Source organism: Cupressus sempervirens, chromosome 10 (assembly GCF_028749045.1).
Source record: "Cupressus sempervirens isolate cs-2001-9-10 chromosome 10, ASM2874904v1, whole genome shotgun sequence".
NCBI classification, from domain to species: domain Eukaryota; kingdom Viridiplantae; phylum Streptophyta; class Pinopsida; order Cupressales; family Cupressaceae; genus Cupressus; species Cupressus sempervirens.
Window position 1 is genome coordinate 721,061,579 of NC_143127.1, and position 14,531 is coordinate 721,076,109.

General features: G+C 33.9%; 1 pseudogene across 1 annotated transcript; it reads left to right on the plus strand.

Moving 5' to 3' along the window:
* Window positions 1–8,450: 8,450 nt before the first annotated feature.
* Window positions 8,451–13,854, plus strand: LOC149535859 (cytochrome P450 704B1-like; annotated as a pseudogene). Its single transcript, XR_016357623.1, has 7 exons — window positions 8,451–8,477; window positions 8,883–9,197; window positions 9,288–9,503; window positions 11,503–11,778; window positions 11,920–12,282; window positions 13,229–13,432; window positions 13,504–13,854. The product of XR_016357623.1 is annotated as a cytochrome P450 704B1-like (transcript).
* The last annotated feature ends 677 nt before the right edge of the window (window positions 13,855–14,531 follow it).

The window sequence follows — 14,531 nt, forward strand, 5'->3', positions numbered from 1 at the left end:
TTATGGAGTCTCGAAAACCATCCTTTGTCATTGAATTCACGGGTTGACCTATTGATAGTAACTTCTAGAAGTTGTCTATTATTGTTGCACAAATTCAGATTGAAATAGTTATTTTTTACCAGAATATCATATTAATTTGTCATGCTCATTGCACATTTTGTTGACTAAAAATATATTCCTTCAATCTGTTGATCACATACTTGATGTCGTAACATCGACTACTTTTTTGATTGCATAGATTTTTTAAAGTATTAATATTATATTTCTATGTAGTAATTTATTGATAATAAATAATACATATACTAAATACTAAAATTCTATTACTAATTAACATTCTACTACTAATATCATAAAATGCATGTTCATAAAGTATATTGTCAATTAAAATATATTTATATGATGAACATGAGTCTCTAGTGTGATAGTGAAGTTAAAAGCCCATGTGAACAACTTTAATTGAAAATGCGTTGTTATTGAAAAAAAAATCAATTGAAAAAACAATTTTAAATTGACTGTTCAAATATAAACAGAAAGAAAAAATGGTGAGACTACCAAATTGCCTTGCGAGTGTTCTTTACCTACGAGTCTTTACCAGTTCGTCAAGTCGCTATGATTGCAGAGAAGAATATTCCTCCCGCCTGTCCCGGTCAACTACTGATGCGAATAGGTAACCAGTCGATCACACATTGAATACAGAGGAACACGTGACCACCTTTACCGACTCGCCTTAATTTTGATAACTAAGATATTTTGTAAAAAAATTGATGTCTATGTAAAATACTATTTATTTTTAATCTTTGGAGTTGTATCTTAATTTTTTGTTCATTTAAAATAAGGTCTTATAATCTGAATATTTGTAAACTTTTTGAAAAAATATTTGTCAAAATAGTTATATAAAAGACTTCTTTTATGCTTGAAAGTGTTCATTTTTATTTTGTGATTTCTCCATCATATTCTATCTAAAAATAAATAAAAAATACTTTTTTGATGTGAAAATGATTCATTAATATTTTACAAATTAAAACAAACATTTACAAATTTAACAAAGGTCATATACAAATCAAATATTTTCAGCAAGTGGGATCTAGGGACCCTAGTCAAACTCATCCTAGCTTCACCTTCACGAATCTTATGTGGAAATTTCAAATTACTCTCATTTTTAAAAACCTTATTTACCATCTCCCCTATTTAAAATTTTAAAAAATTCAAGTCCACATGGTCAAATATGATGCCCCATCAATATACCTTTTGTAAAAGTGTCCAAAATGGTCTCAAAAAGTGACAAGACTCATAAGTATGCACTAAAATAAGTTTGATGGTCCACTAATGTGACACCAGATGACTAGTTGTCTCTTGAAACTTAGAGGCATCGTATTAGATATGTGACAAAATCCATTTAAAACATCATCACATTGATAAAAGATGACTCAGTGCACAAGTATGGATCTTACTTCTTTTTCAATGCTTTTAAGTACATTGGATGTTGATTTGACATCATATTTGATGACGTGCTCTTCAAATTTTGGTTATAATTAGGGGTAAGATGATGTTTTAATAAAAAAGTGATTTGAAACTTCCACAAAGTTAGGGAGCTCAACTATTAAGTCCTCTCCCCTATATTCTTAACACCTCCACGAGCTTTATTTTATGCTTCTATTTTGTAGAGTGACTTTTAGGCATGTTTTTATTTTAAAGTCTTGATGAAGTACTGCTCTAATACCACTTGATGAAAGGCCACACCACCCTTACCAACTCACAACCAAGAATGCAACAATATGGAGACAACGAGATGACAAAATGTTTCAAACAATTTTATTATACTTGAAAATCCAATAGCAATTACAATAACATTTCTGCAAGATCTATCAAGATCCAATCCAAACCCAAGCTAGTCCAGATCCACACTCTAGTAGAAACCTCTGAGATCTCAACTTGTGTTCGCAAGCCACCAAGCAACCTCCTTGTTTCTAAACAGTAGTCACTAGCTCTTCTCCAACTTTATCCAAGATCCAAGTGTAAACTGCCTCACATTCAGTGCTCTGTCTACACACTCACAACTCCATCACAATCCTGTTGTAAATTGCCTCACATTCGGCGCTCTATCCATAGACTCAGGAAAACTCACTCTTCACTTCCTCCTTCTCTTTCACACCTTGAAGCCTTCATACCTTCCAGCTTTAACACCTTGAAGCTTTCCTTCCAAAGCTTTCACCTTTCCAAGCTTCACCTTCCACAGCTTTCACACCTTGAAGCTTTCACCTTCCAAAGCTTCTACTTCTCGAGCTTCACCTTCCCAAGCTTTCCTTCCAAAGCTTTCACCTTTCCAAGCTTGATTAGAAATGCTCATATGCCTTGCTTAAATAGGCACTTACCACCCCATGCATGACTTATCCACAACCTTCTAGAATTCCACCTACACAATATCCACAACTTTCTAGAATTCCACTTACAACTAAGCACCACCACATGGCCCAATTAGAAAATTACATTTCTTTTGTGGATCACAACAAATATTAAATGCATGATTTAAGGAACTTTCCACAAACTTTTAAGATGCCACCTACACACCTCAATTAATAGAATGACAACTATTTTTCTTATTTTTCTATTTATGCCACCTATGCACCTCGAAAATAGAAATTCCTCCTTTTTTCTTTTTCTCCTTTTTTCCTTTTTATTTATTTATTTATTTCCTCTAATTTTTGTCACTTTCTCTCTCCTCTAGATTATTTTTTATTTTTATTTTTAAATAAATTTTCCCATGCAAGATGCTCCTGCATTAGACTCCCCCAGTAGATGGAAAAGTGTGTCCCACACTTTGATGCCAAAAAGAAAGACCTACAACTATCTTCATCTTCACCGAAGGTTTCCACCTCAACGGGGACAAAAAAACTAGCGTGCAAATCTTCCACATCTGCATCCATATGTCAAACACCAGAATCTCAACCATCCAATCAACATGCTCACTTCCAGGAACAAACTAAACATAATACTTTATCAATAAACCCTCATTCACATCAGCAACTAGTGAATCCACACCAGTAGCAACAAACTACGCATTAGTAGCAACATGTAGATTTCCATCAACACAAGCCAAACTCCTAACACCATCAATCTCATTGCTCACAACGAGATTCTTTGCAATACATAACTCACCTCCAACAACAACCGGATCATCCACGACCAAGTGCTATGCAACATACAAGTCACCACCACTATCAACTAGATCATCCACAACCAAATGCTCTGCAGTCTCCATGTCAGATTCAACCAATTGATCATGAAAACCAAACTCTATCCCAACATCAAAAAGGTTAGGAATATCCTCAACAACAACCTCTATTTTCTCTACAGGTTCTGCATCAAACTCCACAAACTGATCCACAAAACCAACCTCTGCCACCTTGACCTTCTTAGCTTGATCAGCCAATCTAGCATCCAACCAAGCAAACATCTTAGAAAAATTCCTCTCCACTAGATCATGGATTTTCACAATCATCTTAAGGTCCAATCCTCTTGGAGCCATCTCCCAAGATCTTCGTAAACCCTCTCCAACAAATCCTTCCCACGCTCCTTGTGACAACCTTGAATTGTTTGCAAGTCAGATCACAACCTGCCACCTCGCACGAACAATCAGGAACCACATCACAAGTCTAGGACAACGGATCTGCAATCCACAAGCTCTCTACAATCATGCCTCAACAAGTTCAGTCTTCCATCTCCGCATCCATCAATCAATCTGCATGTCCTCCCAAGGTCCTGGTGCAAACTGCCTCAACTTCAGCGATCTGTCTACACGCTCAAGAACTCGCCACTCTAATAAACTTCACCCAACCAAGGTCTTGGTACAAACTGCCTCACACTTCGGCAATTTGTTTGTACACTTAGGAACTCCTACTCTGATACCACTGATGAAGTACTGCTTTGATACCACTTGATGAAGGGCCACACCACCCTTACCAACTCACAACCAAGAATGCAACAATATGGAGACAACGAGATGACACAATGTTTCAAACAATTTTATTATACTTGAAAATCCAATAGCAATTACAATAACATTTCTGCAAGATCTCTCAAGATCCAATCCAAACCCAAGCTAGTCCAGATCCACACTCTAGTAGAAACCTCCGAGATCTCAACTTGTGCTCGCAAGCCACCAAGCAACCTCCTTGTTTCTAAACTGTAGTCACTAGCTCTTCTCCAACTTTATCCAAGATTCAAGTGTAAACTGCCTCACATTCAATGCTCTGCCTACACACTCACAACTCCATCATAATCTTGCTATAAACTGCCTCACATTTGGCGCTCTGTCCACGGACTCAGAAAAACTCACTCTTCACTTCCTCCTTCCTCCTTCTCTTTCACACCTTGAAGCCTTCACACCTTCCAACTTTTACACCTTAAAGCTTTCCTTCCAAAGCTTTCACCTTTCCAAGCTTCACCTTCCACAGCTTTCACACCTTGAAGCTTTCACCTTCCAAAGCTTCTACTTCTCGAGCTTCACCTTTCCAAGCTTTCCTTCTAAAGCTTTCACCTTTCCAAGCTTGATTAGAAATGCTCATATGCCTTGCTTAAATAGGCACTTACCACCCCATGCATGACTTATCCACAACCTTCTAGAATTCCACCTACACAATATCCACAACCTTCTACAATATCCACAACTTTCTAGAATTCCACCTACAACTAAGCACCACCACATGGCCCAATTAGATACTTATATTTCTTTTGTGGATCACAACAAATATTAAATGCATGATTTAAGGAACCTTCCACAAGCTTCTAAGATGCCACCTACACACCTTGATTAATGGAATGACAACTATTTTTCTTATTTTTCTATTTATGCCACCTATGCACCTCGAAAATAGAAATTCCTCCTTTTTTTCTTTTTCTCTTTTTTCCCTTTTTATTTATTTATTTATTTCCTCTAATTTTCGTCATTTTCTCTCTCCTCCAGATTTATTTATTTATTTTTTAATTATTATTATAAATTTTCCCATGCAAGATGCTCCTGCATCAAGTCTCTATATACTTAAAAATATGTTGTAGTTGGAGTTGTATCAATCATTTAAAATATAGTTCTCTTATTTTAATGTTTGTAAATTTTATTAAGAATATTTGTCAAAATATCTATAAATAAGACTTATTTTATATTTGAAAGTGATAAGTTTTATATGATATAATAGAACCGCTTTCTCTTCCAAAAGACTTACTTTTTATGTGAGAACGACACATCAACATTTCACAAATTAAAATTGAGATTTTAAAAACTAATAAAGATCAAACGTACATTAAATCTTTTTATTATATCAAATCTACACTTCAAAATTAGGTCTAAAACAAACACATGATAAATAAAAAAATTAATGTATTGGTCAAATTTATTGATACTATAATTTGGCATCGTTTTTTTGAAATTTAGTCAATGATACAATTTGTAGGGAGGACAACAATGTCCCTATAAGTTATTATACACTATTAAATTGATATAGACACTTTGAAATCACGTTTTTTTAACCTTTAGCCTAACAGATTTTAATATATACAATAGCAGTAAGCAATTAAATTGCATATAAAAGTATTAAAAAAATATAATTTCCAATCTCTATGAAATTAACAATAAACTAGCAATCACACCTTGTGCAATAGGTACGATGTAGATGTATGGATGTTCAATTAAGTATTTGTCCTTTTATTGGTCACTCCCTCTCATCCTCTCTAGATCTCATTATCTCTTTACTAATATATCTATCTATAATTCTTTCTATCATATTCTCTCTATCTCTCTCTTTATGTCTCCATACATATTTCCTTAGATCTATTTATATATATTTTTACGTCTCCATCTCTCTCTATCTATCCATCATGTTTACTCGAATCTTCTCTCTATGTATTAATCTCTATTTATTTCTTCCTCGCTCCCCTCCATATCTAAAAAAATCTCCCTCTCTATCTATCCATCTCTTTCCATCAACCGCTTTCATTTACCTTTAAATTTCTACATCTCCTTTTTTGTCCTAATATGTCTCTCTGTGTGTGTATATATATATATATATATATATATATATATATATATATATATATATCTTGTTATTTGTTGATCTCTCTCTAACCCTAATATGTATCCCCATTGAGATGGTCATATTTATTTTTCTTTCTCGTCGCATAAATCTCCATCTCTATCTTTTTCTCTCCCCCTCTATCTATCTCCCCCCCTTTTTTGTCTCCCACTCTTTATCTCTTCCAATTTTTATATCTATTTGTATATATGTACTCATCTATGTTTGTTACCTTAGAAAGATTTCATTTCCAATTCTAGATAATGAATTTGTTCTTTTTCATCTATAAAATGTTATATGAAATATCTCCTTTTGGTAAAACGAGTGATGCACTTAACTCCATAATTAAAATAACTAAACTCATCCATATAAAGATGGGTGGTTGAGATAGAGTGTATGATCATCTAAATAGTTGGAGGTGGTAGAGGACTCTATTAGGGCATGCAAAGGGATATACCATGAACAATTCAACGTACTAGAATTAGAATCATTCTGTAGGAAAGAGAGGAGTCTATCTTTGACGAGAAGCCCATCTAGAGTGTCAACTCTCTTCTTTTGTAGGCATTCTTCAATGAAGAATGATAGTTTGAGATTGTCAATGGACACGAAGTGCATGGAGTGGTTAGATCATACCATAGTCCACTTGAAGCGTTGCTAGGGGTATTGCAATCATCAACCATGGACACTAGATAGAACAAACATGAATAACTAGTTCTAAATATTTTTTAAAAGCATTCAGATATCAAATTCAAGTATATCATCAAATAAAGAAAAATATTCAAATGATATTGAATTGGAAAATAATAGACATTACCAGAAGTTATAATCATTAAGAACATGACATACAAATACATGTCCTTCCTCATGTGAGAAGCTATATATCTCCAAAGATAGTTAAATTATTGTAAAAGCAATATCACTACCTGCAAGTTTTTGATGCGGAATAATCCATTTGGTGGCACTTAAAGCTCATACCCCAGACTAGAATAAAAGTAAATTGCTTTGATTATTCTACAAGATAATCACCTAACAATACACACATACTCTAAGCTAAACTTCTTCATTTGTTTCATTCAAAACATTAATTTGTTGAAGCATTAATTTGATCGCTTCATCTCATCCTTTTATATTTCCCTACTTACCCTCTTTCCCATACCTATTTTTATTAACTTCCTCTTCCTTGCACTTATACACATTGTACATATTTCTCCCATCCTCTTTCTCTTTCTCTCTCTCTCTCTCTCACACACACACCCCTATTTCTATAACTACCTTACTTTCTTCTTTATCTAGGACAACTAATTTATATTAGTTACTAATTTATTCTTTTAATATTTGTACATTTCAATTCTATATTTGAAACTATGTCTTATCAAATATTCATTAATGTTATATAATGCCATATTTTTAGTATCTAAATTGTGAAATCGTTTTACTTACCAACCCCATCTTTAAAAAATAAATAAATATTTCAATATAAAAGTCTACATTTAAGATTTATTTTTTCCTCTTTTATTTATACCATTGAATTACCTATGGTCCATATTCTATTTTTAAATAGTGTAGCATGACTCAAATCAAAGAGAATGAGATATATTTTAATGCTAGTAAGTATCATCACAAAGCTCATTTAAAACAAATGATTTTTTTTTAACAAGGCGCTAGGGGAAACGACAAAGTAGCAGCATAACTTTGCGCACCTATGATTCATTATCCGTATGTTAGAATTTGCTACTTTTTTTGACAAACTTTCATAGATGAGTGAAGAGCTTAAAGCTAACATTTCGGCTTTCCTGCAATTATAGAGCTCTCTATAGAACTCGTAGAGTGCATGGAGTCATTTTAAAACGTTCACCACCAACCCTCTAATAGTCGCTCACCCAAAAGTAATAGTATCTTTTGCACCAATAGAGCAATCAGCAACCAAGAAATGAAAAATAATGAACTATTAGTAAATAGCACCAATACAAACATAGCAACATCTTTCTTGTTCCCCATAAATACAGTGGAGAGAAAAATTATTAGAAATACAGCCGCAAATAGTCTACAAATAAATCTATTCAAAATTCAAGTACAGAGACATCATCTCTAACCTCACTTAGAGCTAGTGACTTATATGTTGGTACCAACTTGACCAAAAGAGAGCTAATAAAATTCAACATACACCAAAAGAAGTAGCTGATAAAATTTAACATACTAAGACCAGCCAACAATCGGTAAAACAGATTGAGATGGTTCCGTGGCTCCCTCTAATGTTCTGAGTTGCAACAAATAGTACTAGGGAAGAAACTACAATAATACCCATGAAAATGAAGTAGCTAGAGACCACATTCTAGCTGGTGCTTCGATATAGAAAAATTCGCCAGTGTTTATGCCGACATCAAAATGACAAATAGAAATCATTTTAAAACTGTATCTTAAATTAAAACTTGATTAGAAATTGCAGTTTTGATGCCAGCATAGACATAGTCGAAAATTTTTAGCAACCGTGTAAAGAGGAATAATTTTGCAATTCCAAAAATGAAGTACTGAAATCCAATAAAAAAATATTTCTCTTTGCTAATTGAGCACAACCTTTTTTCCTAATCTGTCAACTGGGCTGATGTTCCCTGACAGGCTAATCTCCATAAAAAAAAAACTAAAGACAAAACAAAGTCAAATCTTTTTTCCCAAATTCTTCAAAATTGAATTATTTTTTTCAAATTTTTTATTATTTTCAACTATAAACTATACAGATTATAAAGATCAAAGACTGATAACCATCTGTCTACCCTTCATTTACCCTTCATTTACCGAATTTGAATTTGAATTAATTAGGTCAAACGTAGAGAGCATCTACCTCTTTGGCAGACAATGTCTTATTTTCTGATCTTGTCCATTACAGTATTGATCATTTGGATTTGGAGCAGGAGGTCAAGGGATCGAATCCCAGGGGGGCCTAAACCATGGCCCTTGCTCGGTTCTACTCTCGAACTCACAGCAAATTTCCACCGCCTGTACGACTGGATCACAGATTATGCCATGAAAATGCCCACGTTCCAAGCGAGCCACATGGGTTTCAGATTCTTCTTCACCGTGGACCCTGTAAACGTCGAGTATATTCTCAAGACTAAATTTGACAATTTTACAAAGGTCGGTGTTTTTAAGTTAATGAATTCCATTATCCATGATGGTGAAATTGGGATCTTTTTTTCTTTTTTGAACTTTTTTTTCATGATGCAGGGGAGTGCCGCTCATGAGATTCAGTATGATTTTCTGGGTGATGGTATTTTTAACACGGATGGGGAAATGTGGAGACTTCAAAGGAAATCTGCAAGACTGGATTTTTCCTCCAAGATGCTGCGGCTTTACAGTACAGAAATTTTCAGGAAATATGCAGTGAAACTAAACTCTGTTTTGGAGCAAGAGGCCATTAATGGCGCCGTTGTGAATATGCAGGTAACTCTATTCATTGCATGGCATTGTATAAATTTAAAAAATATGATCCGTTCCCAGTCGTGTTTCCTTGTTTGAATTGGTTTTTACTTGGATTTCTTTAGCGCCCAGTTGTGTTTCTCTTATATGATCTGCAGGATTGAAACAAATTTATTCAATCTATTTTGGGTTTGTTTGGGATTGAAGAGCTTCTGTACTTATAATTATTTTTTCTTGGTTGGTCTGATTTTGGTAGATCAGTCTATTTTAAGGAAACTCAATAGATTTGTTGATCTCATGACTTTTAAATGGAAGGCATACCTGGATACTATTTTACAGTGATTAAGGGAAAGGATGAGTAGTTGAGGCATGATAATATTTAGTGTACGCGTTATCTTTCTTACAAATCGTATAGTTGATCAATTTTCAAAAAATCAAAAACACCATGGATTTGGAGAAAAAATCACTACATTTTTGGGGAATCTGGAAAAAAAAAAAAAAAAAACAAATTGACTTTGTTTTGTCTTTAGTCCATTTTGTCTGTCCCATATTTTGGTTCAATATTTCATTTTTTTATAATATTATTAATTCATTTTTAATTACGATTATCTATAATTGAATGAGATGTATTATTTGATGATGTGGTTTCAAACCTTAGTTATAAGTAGGGGTAGGTTGGTGTAAAAGAAATTGCAGTGATTTGAAATTTTCATGTCGAATTGTGATAGCTATGAAACCCAAGTGCTCAACTACTAAGTGCTTTCCACTAGTTTATATTTTTAACACCCTCTAAACTTTAATTTATAACACAACTTAACTAGATGATGAAATCACCCATAACAATTAGGTTTATTAGCCACCTATGTACAAATAAAAGCTATTTAATTCCAACATCTTTGAAAATAATACAAACTTATGCTGTTTGTACACTTAATTCCAACATCAATGTACAAATATATCTAGTAAACTTAATTCCAATATCAATGTACAAACATATCTAGTAAACTTAATTCCAACATCAAAAGTAGTCGAGTCAATTAATTCCAACATCGTGTAGAGTGGGAGAAGGGGACACACTTGTACACCCTTTTCTAGTTTGGTGCATGCACTTCAGGCAATTAGGAAGAACATCGTGTGGATGCATTGATTGGTTGAGACTTCCAGAAGGATTTTATTCATTCAAGAGAGAAAGAGGAGATGCAAGAGGTGAAGAAGTTGGGCTTGCAAGTGAAATACAGGTTGAAGGACTTTTGATACAATGACCCCATAAGCAAAGAAAAATATGATCAAGCAATAGACAAGTCTTCTTGATTGAAGGACTTTTGATACGACGACCCCATAAGCAAAGAAAAATATGATCAAACAATAGACAAGTCTTCCCCATCTTAGATTTTTTGTCATGTAATGCTTACATTTGTTGTAAGGTATGAGACTTTAGAAGTATCCAAGCAATGCCCATTTAAAAATATTCGTAATTATACTTTCTTTAATATCAATAATATAGACCCTTTCAGGATTAATAACTAACCAAATAAACTTATGGATTAAATACTATATAAATACATAGCATATACATTGTAACTCTTCATGACAAATGTTTGAGAGTTTAATTAGATACTCCAAGTATTATTTTCTTTCCCAACCCTTACTTTGATAAGCAAATGGAATTAGGAAGGCTGAATTTAGAATGATCGAACTGTGAATTTAGAACGACAAACATGATGTACTGTGAATTTCTAGACTGTGATTTAGATGATCAATATGTAAAACTCTTAAAATCTCTCAGAAAATAGCCTCTGAAATTCCTGTCCGTAAATGTGAACTAGCAGACGCAAACCTAGTCCTCACAATTTTCTTCACTGTACTTCATCTTTGTCTTGTTCTACAAGATGTTTTGTTCAAGGGATTTTAACCAATTTTGTTTTCCTCGCATTGTAATGATGATATTATATGGAGACTAGAAACTAAAATGATAAATTTCTTTCTTGAATTGTAAGGGTTTGGAGAATTCTCTTATTTGCAGGATTTGTTGATGCGGATGACATTTGATTCTATAGGCGAGCTTAGCTTTGGAGTAGAAATCGGTAGCCTGGTCTCTTCTTTACCAGATCTACCCTTCGTTTCAGCTTTCGACAGATCTAATGCTCTCTGCGCTTCTCGATACTTCGATCCCTTTTGGAAATTTAAGAAGCATTTCAGCATAGGTTCAGAGGCCAAAGTTAAGGAGGACGTTAGGGTTTTGGATAATTTCATTTACCCTTTGATACAGAAGCGCAAACAATCCATCCAAGATAATGACGTACCGGACTGAAACCCTAGCGAAAATAGTTATTTTTTATTCAGTGAAGATTACGAGCATCTTTAACCTAATTTATTGCAGGTAAATTCCGAATCTGATCTCAATGAAGCATTTGAGTTTCTTTACCCTAATTTATTGCAGGTAATTTCCGAATCTGATCTCCTATCAAGAATCCTGTTAATGGCCAAGGAGAATCCCGAATTGTATGACGACAGAAAGCTGAGAGATGCAGTTCTGAATTTTCTTTTTGCGGGATGGGATGGCACGGCTATCACTCTGTCCTGGTTACTTTTGTTGCTGTCTCAAAATTCTGAAGTAGAAGAGAAAATAGTGAGAGAGTTGCAGAGTATTCCAGGGTTAAGTGACGATGCCATTAATGAGAATGATGTTTCTTGCTTTGAGAAATACTCTGAGCTGCTGACGTATGACGTGCTGAACAATAAAATGCATTATTTGCATGCTGCCATTACTGAAACGTTGCGCTTATACCCTGCCGTTCCTCTGGTAATTCAGACTTCACCATTTAAAACTCCGATGAAATGGAAAATTCAGCAAAACCTAGTGTAATGTAGAATTAAGGTTGATGAATATTAATTTTTGCGGCACATGAAATTCAGTTGAAAATTGTTAGGATAAAAGTTGTGTTTGATTTTTCTTTTAACCTTTCAGATCCGGTTTGTGATTAGGAGTTTCAAGGAAAAAACTGTATTTTATTTATGTTTTACATTATTTTACATCACATTTTATTATGAAAGTTCAGGGCAATTCGTTTTTTTAACATTTTAAAAAAAATCATATTTAATAATTAGAAATTTCAGAGTAAAAACTGTATTTGATCTTGCGTGGACATATTAGATAGGAATTGTTTTTACGTTGTGTAGAAATTTTAGATTTCATTTTATGATTAAAAATTTTAGGAAAAAATTATGTATCGTTTTCCCAAGTTTCTTTAATGTTTACAAATCAGATTTCATAATTAAGGAGTTTCAGGAAAAAAAAGATAGTATTTGATTGTTTTTGGACTGAATGTGATCGTTTGTGTTTGTTGTGCTCAACCTTCCTGTGGGGAATGTTGACTGCATGTTGTAGTGTCGCAGTCCTTGTGCTGCTTGTTCCATGTGATATACTCCTTGTTAGTCAAATGATTCTTTTTGTGTTTCATCTGTAAAACAAACCTAAGAATCATCCACAAGCTCAACCTTGTATCTTTATCAAGAACTGATTTAGATCACATTTAACAATTAAGAATCTTAGGGAAAACTGAATTTGAAAGTTTTTGAGGCAACCTTTCAAATTTTGATTAAGAATTTCAGAAAAAGTATGTTCAATTTCTTGATATCTCAATTTACACGTCAAAATAAAAGTTTCAGGGCAAAACTTATTTGATTTTGACCTCAAATCGTTTCAGAAATTGAACACATAATTTTTTCCCCACTGTTTGTCTGAACAGGATGGAAAGAGTGCTGTGAGTAATGACATTCTACCGGATGGCAGCAAAATTGCAAAGGGCAACGTGATATTTTATGTGCCTTATGCAATGGGTCGAATGCAGAGGCTTTGGGGGAATGATGCCCTGGAATTCAAGCCTGAGAGATGGCTTAATGAAGATGGCATATATCAGCCTCAGTCTCCATTTAAGTTCACAGCATTTCAGGCATGTCTGCTTAACCTTTTGACATTTTTGTAAACCCTCAACTCTTGTGTTTTACTGTATTTGAAATGCAGGCTGGTCCGAGAAATTGCATGGGAAAGGATTCGGCCTACTTGCAAATGAAAATGGCTGCTGCTTTGCTTCTGCGTTACTTCAGGTTTGAAATGGTGAAAGATCACCGAGTGAAGTACAGGGTGGCCTTAACCCTAGTCATGCCCTCTCTGCCTATGATCGTCTACAGGAGAGGGAGTAGATTATGATAGTTAAATATGATTAATATCTAATTGTCATGTTTTAGATGTTGGAAATTAATTTGTGCATATTTTGTAGTTTGGTCATTTATCTACAAATAATTTCTGATATTGTAATAGGATTCAATTGTGTAGTTTTTGAGTCAAATTTATTAACCTATGTTTCTTGAGTAATGGTTTACAAGAGTCCATCTCTAATGAGAATGAATTGAAAGCTTAATACTTATTGCATTTAGGTGATGCTAACAAAGGGTTGGACCTTCATGCTAGGTCACTCGTTTGAGTATTGCTCCAAAACAAATGCACGTAACCATGGAGTTTCCTGTGGAGTTAAACCCACTATAGAACATATTTAGCTTATCAATTGATGCAAAATAACTAATTAATGCTTTTAAATATGGTTTGATAGAAAATAGCCTCTTGAAGCTCATTTGCCTCAGTTTTATGCTTGTTTATTTTGAGGACATGTGATGTTTACAATCACCTTTGAAAAGAATTCTTGGATTACAAGAGCCAGTTAGACCCCTAGCAAATCAAATTTTACAAGTGAACTAATCAAATTAACAAATAAACCTAAGATGCTCTCACAAGCAAGCATGTGTGTGTTGAAATAATATTGAAATTGTTGGAGTAATATGGTAATCAACTTTAAAAATAACACTTACTCATGTCTTATATTACTTCATTTCAAATAAGCTAAACTTAGGAGTGTTTTCCTATTTAAATTCAAGTAATTCTAGACCATGTTGTCTAGAGCCATAAAATGAGAACAACCACCATGATTTAATTGGATCTTCCCTCAAGTTCAGATCTAGGGTTTTATCTTTATGTTTTTACAGGCATGCATAGTG